Genomic DNA, 7115 nt, shown 5'->3' with positions numbered 1-7115 from the left:
GCGGTACCCATTGTGGGCGGGCAGAATGGCACCCGGCGGGGGGAGTCGGTCCTAGCCCCTTCGTAGGGCTCCCTCACAAGCCTGCCTGCTACAGCCAGCAACCTCCTATGGTACCGCCTGGGACTGCCTCAGAAGTACTCTTACGTAGGCCTCAGATTTTGAAAAATGAGGGATTTTATCTGGGCGAAGTATCAGTGACCTTTGCACAAGCCTCGTGTTACTGGTGGTAGATCATCTGAGCGTACTTGGGTGTTTCATAACTTTGTCTCTGGCTCATCTGTAGTCAGGCATACCTGGTTAGTGACATCTGTCTGGTCCTCTTTTGTGCCAACTCTGGTGAAATCTCGGGTGCAAACATAGTAAGCCATTGGTCAATCTCCATTTTTAATTCACTGGAGATTTGTTGTATGTATCTGGAGTGGTGCAAGGAAGCTGAATTGTTTTGATTATTAAAATTTGTAGGCAATGCTTGAAAGTGGGAGACTATCTAGAAAGTATTTGGACTTCTTATGTGACTGATGAAGCACGTATTGCTGATATGATGATTTGTTTCACTGTCACCAAATTGAAATGGTGAATAATGTTTTTTTAATTTGTTTTTAAAAGTCCACTGTAATCTAGACTGACTGTCGTACTTAGCATCTAATGCCCAGCTCTGGTAAACAGAAATATTACTACATTCTTGCAGCCTGTCATGATCTCCCATCCTCGACTAGGTCTTCACCTGATCTATTCAGTCACAGCATTCCTTTTCTTTGAACGAAGTCATGCACAGTCTTAACACTGGTGCAGTTTTTAGATGTAGATTTAGATTTTGATAGATCAGGGTCTGAGTGATAAACAAGACATTATTTCCAAAGACAACTACAGGCTGGGTGGAGAATGGATCGAGAGCAGCCCTGAGGAGAAGGACTTGGGGGTACTGGTGGATGAAAAGCTGAACATGAGCCGGCCGTGTGCGCTGGCAGCCCAGAAGGCCAACCGTATCCTGGGCTGTATCCAGAGAAGTGTGTCCAGCAGGTCGAGGGAGGAGATTCTCCCCTTCTGCTCTGCTCTTGTCAGACCCCACCTGGAGTACTGCATCCAGCTGTGGCGCCCTTAACATCAGAAGGATATCGACTGGTTGGAGCGAGTCCAGAGGAGGCCGTGAAGAGGCTCAGAGGGCTGGAGCCCCTCTGCTATGGGGACAGGCTGAGAGAATTGGGCTTGTTCAGCCTGGAGAAGGGAAGGCTCCGAGGAGACCTTATTGAAGCCTTCCAGTCCCTGAAAGGAGCCTACAAGGAAGCTGAGGGGTGTCTTTTCAAAAGGGCCTGTAGTGACGGGACAAGGGGTACTAAGTTTAAATTGAAAGTGGGTAGATTTAGATTAGACATCAGGAAAGAATTCTTCCCGGAGAGGGTGGTGAAGCACTGGGACAGGTTGCCCAGAGAAGCTGTGGATGCCCCATCCCTGGAAGTGTCCAAGGCCAGGCTGGATGAGGCTTGGAGCAACCTGGTCTAGTGGAAGGTGTCCCTGCCCATGGCAGGGGGGGTGGGACTAGATGATCTTTAAGGTCCCTTCCCATCCAAACCATTCTGTGATTCCTAAATGTCATTTAAATACCACATATTTAATTAGGTGCATGCATTCATACTGTGTACTGAAAGTGAACCTTCTGTTTTCCATTCTGCTGGGTTTCTGTGTAGAAGGAAAACTACGTAAAAGCTGATATGGCACATACAGAATCAGCTTAAGTATGTCAGCCTGGAGTGTACCACATAATAATGTTCCCTGCTGAGAATCCAGCTCTGAGCTTCCTGCTGTGATGGAAAGATTTCTACAGGTAACCAACAGGTATTCCATGTCAGGACTGATCTCTGCTTTTATTAGAGACAATGCATCTTTTCTTGATTCTTTAGTACAGAGTTCTTAAGCACAGCTTCTCTGCTGTTTCTTTAGAGAATGTAGTGTTGTATCCCAGGTCCTGTAAAATGCTGGGATCGCTGGGGTATGATGCTTACCCATTTTCACAGCTTGCTGCATTCAGTGTTTACAATGTTTTTCTCAGAAAGGCTTGTTAGATGGAGCAAAACTGTTGTACATATGTGGCAAGAGTTCAAAGGTAACTCACTTTTTGCTTTGGCTGATACAGGAAATAAATAAAATAGTGAATTACTCCACTGCCACATTCTTGCCTGTTTTACCACGCAGTGTTCTGGCATCAGAGCTCTCTAAAAGTCTAATTAAAAAAAAAAAAAAAACCCCAAAAAAACCACCACACCACCAGGATCTTTCTTCCTTAGAATATTTCTGATGTGCAGCCAATTTTTTCTTTCTTGGCTGCTTCAGTTGAACAGACTGTCTCTTGTAAGAAAACACTGTTTCCTCTCTCTGCCTGGGTATCTTTTTTCATCTTCCCTAAACCTGAGGTGGGGTGGAGCCTGTATTTATACTAGTTTGTTATAAAAGTGAAGTAGTTAGGCTAACTGTAGGCCTCTTCTGAAGTCTATGAATCATGGATGAGTTGGGAAGTTAATGGTGTTTCTATTGTATTTTCTAGCAGCCTCATTATTTTTTCCACCTTTTTTGATTAATTTAACCTTTTTTTTCATTCTTGAGGAGCTAAGTAACAATAGAAGTGTTTGCACTTTTTCTGCCACAGAAATGCATTTCAGAATAATAATAGCTGACTGGTAAACTAGCAACCTGGTAAATAGTTGAGCAGAACTAATAGAAAACGAGCTCATAACCGAGACTAAAATCATGCTATTTATCCAGAAGCTTAATTTTCTGCTTCTAAGTAATATAAAGTCTTTAGAATATAAAATTAGGTGTGTTTTTACAAGTCTGACAGTACAAGGCCTGGTCACTCTGAAAAGCTCCAAGTATATAATATTGGACAGAGATGGGATTCTAGTTAGCTAAATGTAATATTTTGATCAGCAACTCAAAAAACGTGGGACATGTATGTCTTGAAGCTGGGGAGACACTGAATCATCTCCTTGGAGACAGATGCTGTTATTATACTGGGTCACTATGCTCAAGATAGGCATTCCTTCTGCTGTGTATGTGTGTTAAAGAAAAGCTGTGAGCCATGCTCAGTTCTTTCAAGGAACAAATGTAGGTTTGTACTCTTGGGATGATTCTGGCCCTGAGAAGTGTCAGAAACACTTATGGCCCTGACTCAGTGTCGTGGTTTAGTCTCAGTCAGCAACTGAGCACTACACAGCAGCTCGCTCACCTCTGCTGGTGGGATGGGGGAGAGAATCAGGGGAAAAAGATACAAGAACTTGTGGGTTAAGATAAGAACAGTTTAATAATTGAAAATAAATGAAATTAAATAATGATCTAATACTAATAATAATGTGTAATGAAACCTCTACTACTACTCATGATAATAATACGTAATGAAAAAAGGAAGAAGAAAAAAAAAATAAAAATACAAGCACTTACCACCGGCCAACCAATGCCCAGCCAGTCTCCAAGCAGTGATTGCCCATCCCAGCCAACTCCCCCAATTTATATACCAAGCTTGATGGCATGAAATACCCCTTCAGTCAGTTTGATGAGCTGTCCGGGCTGTCGTGCAAAGAAGAAGCTGTGAGGACAGAGGCAGTATGAGAAACTGGAGAAGTCCTTTGTTCAGTATAAACATTGCTTGACAACAACTAAGAACATCAGAAGGTTGTCAACATCCTTCTCAGCACAAATTCAAAACATAGCATCATGCCAGCTACTGTGAAAAAAATTAACTCTACCCAGCCAAAACTAGCACACTTGGGTACTGAAAATAGACTTTAATGAATCTCCTTTTTTCTTTTTTTTTTTCAAACTGGCTAGGTACAGGTAGGTAAGTATTTATAACTGAAGTTTGGAAGAGAGAAGAGGGGTTAAGAAATGTTGTTACTGAGTTTATTGCTAGTGATTGGATATAAATCTTGGCTCATACTGAAGTTCGGAGAGAACAAAAACAATATTTAGTTTCCTCTTTAGTTTACTTATATTTTTGATGGTGTACAGGTGAAACTGGCTGGCACAATGCAAATAGCTTCTGGATTTTTTGACAGTTGCAGTGTATTTGGAGGTACATTGGTTATTAATACTGTTCTTAATTTAAGATGTTCTGCCCCTCTATCTAAATCTGAATTATGCGTTCTACTGTAATAGAGTAAATCAGATCATTGGGTTAGTTTTTTGTTATTTTTCTCAAAAAGCTTTTAAAATTTTCTTCATTATTATTTAGTTTAATTATTGGCACTCACTGCGACATTTTTTACTGTTGGTATTGATACCTAAAATTATTCAGGTAAATAAAAGCCAAACCTGACTGGAAGGAGTTAAAGAGTCTCAACCATGGTTAATCGTTTATCTCAGAAAACAGTTTCAGCATAAGAAAAGGTATACTCCTCAGTTAGAAAACAATAGTTTTTATTTTTTGAAGTAATCTGTTAGTACTTTTTTTTCATTTTTTCTGCCTGGCATTCATCAACTTTTTTTTCATCTGTCTCTCGTTAACTCCAAAAGCAATCTCAGATCCAAAGGTCCAAAGTGAAGGGTTGTACTGGTTTTAGTCAGGACAGAGTTAATTTTCTTCACAGTAGCTGATATGGGGCTGTGTTTTGGATTTCCCGTGACAATAGTACTGATGAGGTGGGTTTTAGTTGGTGTTAAGGGGTGCTCGCACCAATTCAAGGACTTTTTCAGCTTCTGATACTGGACCTGTGTTCCGAACTTTCTCATTACAAGCATTGTGGGGGGACAGAGTTCAGACAGCTGACCCAAACTAACCAAAGGAATATTTCATTCCATAGCATTTCGTGTTCAGTATATCAGCCAGGAATGGGCTGGGGGGCCTCGGTTAGCTTTTTTGTATAGCTAGGTTTCTCATTAGCTTGTTTGCTCATTTGTTCATGTGTTAGTCAGTGAGTTGGTGGGTCAGTTGGCCTTCTTGTTTGTGCTCTCGCTCATGGGGCTTGCTTGGACTCTGCTGCGATTGCTCCCGAGCTCTCTGGCACTGACTCACTAGTCGAGAGCTGCCTGTGTATCAGTCGTCAGGTGATGAACTATTGTATCATTTGGTTTATTTTCCATTATTTTAATTACTTATTAGTAGTAATATTGCTGATATTATTACTATCAGTATTTTATTAATTTATATTAAATTATTAAATAGTTCTTATCTCAGTCCACGAGCTTCCTTGTCTTTTCCTCTAATTCCTCTCCTCCATTGGAAGCTGTGTGGTACTTAATTTCTAGCCGAGGATAAACCACGACAAGGGTATAGATAGATACCTTACAGGACTAAAGTTAGGTGTGCTGGTCTGAGAGATACAGCATCCTGCGATCTGAATGAATCTGAGAGGTTAAATCAAACCACTAGCAATAACTGGTGAGAAGTGTGTTTTAAGGACTGTCCCTTTCTGCCTACCACTCTACAGAACGGTTATTTAGTGATGTGTAGTATATGACTAAAATCTACATCAGTGTGAAATGGTTATCTAGAGGTTGCCTTAATGGATTTAAGCATTTAAGCTTAATGACTGCAATTTTGGCTCTTTAAAATATATGTCTAAAAGGCGTATGTACCACCACTGTATACTAATAATATTCAGTAATGGACATAGCTCAGGCCAGGATGCCTGAGTGGGTTCTGATTGAGCTGCAAGAGGGCAAAATTACCTGTAAGTCATATAGCCTTCCATTCTACCTTTGCCCAATAGTTGTGCTTCTTGAGGTGGGTGGAAAGTAAAGGGATGTTGCAATGTTTATAGGACCCATTGTACTTTGAGATTGTAATTTTAGATCCACAATGTCTACTTTCTTGCACACTTATTTCATATAACCTAACATACATTTCTTCTTAGACTCATAATGTTTTGTACCAGTTACTGCTTAGGTAAGGGCAGACTTTTTTACATTCCATATTTTTGTGACCATAACACCTTATCTGTTAGATCAAAGATCAATTACTTCCTTCCATTTCAATTCCAATGACTGCCTGAACTTTGCCTTATTCTTTTGTGTCATTTCCTATTCAGATGATTACTACCATCTTGCATTTTTCCCTAATGCTTTCTGTTCCCACACATTATAATTTGAAACATCATAATTTTTTTACTTCTCTCATGCTGCAGAGGAATTGCCACTGCGAAGCCACTTTTTCACTCATTTTCTCAAAAAGAACTTGCTTATGAGTTAGGTCAACATGAGCATATCGGGTCTTGTTGACCCTATTTTTTTTGCTTGTTAGTTAAAATGTACATCTGTTAGAGTTTTCTAGATTCTTGGCTGTGAGAGATGAGGCCCATTTTTTGGTTCATTCCGAATCTACAATACAGTCTGGTGGCAGGGGGTGTCTGACTACTACCATAGCAGAAATAATAATGATGTCAAGTAAGTTTCTGCAGTGTTTCTGCAGAAAGAAGTGCTTATGTCACCCCTCTGCTAGGTAGCTGGGTTGTGTGCTGGACTGGTAAGAGGAATAATTGATGATAATTTTAATTGTCCTTTAAGAAAGCATGGCCATTGGGGGAATACTATTAATACATAATGAAACTTTAAAAACCTAGTAATCATAATTTTCTACAAGCAGCACACAAGCTCCAGACTGCTTCATGTTTTTTTTTCCAAAATATGTGTCTGTTTCTAAACAAATCATGCTATTCTTACACAAGAATAGGAGGACTGCAAGTAGGAGGACTTCATTTAAAACTAGAGATATCGACAGCTGCTTTTATATCTGAGAGCATCTTTTTTTGCAAAGAACTCCTTTTCAGGTATATTTTACTTTTGAGTACAGAGCACCAAGGCAGGAGAATGAGAAGATACTTAAACAAGAGCAATCAACAGTGTGGTACAAAATACTTCTAGAATTGGACATGATATGTCTCCTGCCATTGCTGCAAAATCCTGCCTGAACACATGCTCTTATCTAATTTGTGTTAGAAGCAGCTGAAGGAGTGTTCAAAGAATTCCTGATAGTATTTTTCTGTTTACAGTGCTGTTCACGTGGCCCATCCTTGGTAAAATGACCTGAACAACACCTGATAGGAATGGGACTTCAAGCATCCAAAACTGTTCTGAGAGGTCATATGCTATATATGATCATATCTGGCTGATGGTTGTCATCCTCTTTA

The sequence above is a fragment of the Eurypyga helias genome, unplaced genomic scaffold, assembly GCF_000690775.1.
Source record: "Eurypyga helias isolate BGI_N326 unplaced genomic scaffold, ASM69077v1 scaffold22, whole genome shotgun sequence".
NCBI classification, from domain to species: domain Eukaryota; kingdom Metazoa; phylum Chordata; class Aves; order Eurypygiformes; family Eurypygidae; genus Eurypyga; species Eurypyga helias.
This window is presented reverse-complemented; position numbering follows the sequence as displayed.